A 1475-nucleotide genomic window follows, 5' to 3' on the forward strand; every position below is an offset into this window, starting at 1 on the left:
TGCGGCGGGGCTGCCGGGGCAAGGGCTGGGTCACGGCGCGTGGGAATGCGTGTGCAGCGTAGCCGTGTACACGGCGTGTGCATGTGTGCGCGTGTATGCATCCGTCGTGCTTCTGCAAACACACCCGCCGTTTATATTATATTATATTGTACATAGTGCATATGCATTATATTCCTACATATACACTATACGTCATGTACACACACAAACATACACGCTACTTGTGTGTGTATATGAATATTAAAATATATGAATGTACACAGATAAGGCATGTGTATATTATAATAAATATATACATAATGTATCCATACTGTGTGTGTGTGAATAAAACGTGGATCTCTGGAGATAGATATCTATATCTATATCTATATCTATATAGTGTGTGTGTATAAATATAGACGTGTATAGGTATGTGTTATAGATATATGTGTGTGTATAGATTACACACGCACACATATATACATACACATATACACACGTCTATATTTATACGCACACTACATATATATGTATCTAGAGATCCACGTGTTATTCAGACGCACACAGAATGGATACATTATACACACACACACACACACGCATTATATGATCTATATAATCCCGTATATGATAGATTGATAGAGCTATATAATGTGTGTGAATATATATGTATGTGTGTGTGTGTATATATGACACACACATATATACACGTTATATAATGGTCTATGTAATACCCTACATGACAGATAGCTAGATGGACAAATAGATATAGTTATATAGCGTGTATGTGTGTAAATATGTGTGTGTATATGTTACACACACACACATACACACATATATATTCACGTTACATAATCTATATAATGCCGTATATGATAGATGGAGAGAGAGAGAGAGAGAGAGATAGCCATATACGGTGTATGAGTGTGTAAATACGCAGACCCTGTGCACTAGGTGTGTATAGACACATGCGTTCATGCAAGGCAGGGTGTGTATAGTGCAATCACTAGACACACAAGCTACCCCGGCGGTCCTTAGCCCGCGTGCCTGGAGATACTCTCCAGGGTGTCAGGACGCGCCAGACCATGTCAGCACGGCGGGTGCGAGCACGATTCACGAGAGAAACCCAGACGACACATGTGGTCTGTAGCACGTAGCCGCGTGCACATGTCTTCCATACACACGCTGTAGCGCACAGCCCCTTCCACCCGCGGTACACCCGGGGCACGCAGACATGCGCTGGCCCACGCTCGAGGCGCACAGCCACGGGTCCCTCCTGTTTCTACCTGTCCGCTCCACACTGGCGTGGACACCCCGTGCGCGCGTGTGAACCCGCAGCAACGCCCAGGGCCGGTTTTGTCCCCGGCCAGCGGGGAAGAGCGCACTAGCGGCGGTGAAAACCCACGGCTCGGGGGGCACCCACGGGGCAGCCCCGTCCTGCTGCACGGACCCGGGGACCGGGCCCCCGCTGCCCCATCCTCCGCGCGGCGCCCCCC

The sequence above is a fragment of the Alligator sinensis genome, unplaced genomic scaffold, assembly GCF_000455745.1.
Source record: "Alligator sinensis unplaced genomic scaffold, ASM45574v1 scaffold1354_1, whole genome shotgun sequence".
In the NCBI taxonomy this organism is placed as follows: domain Eukaryota; kingdom Metazoa; phylum Chordata; order Crocodylia; family Alligatoridae; genus Alligator; species Alligator sinensis.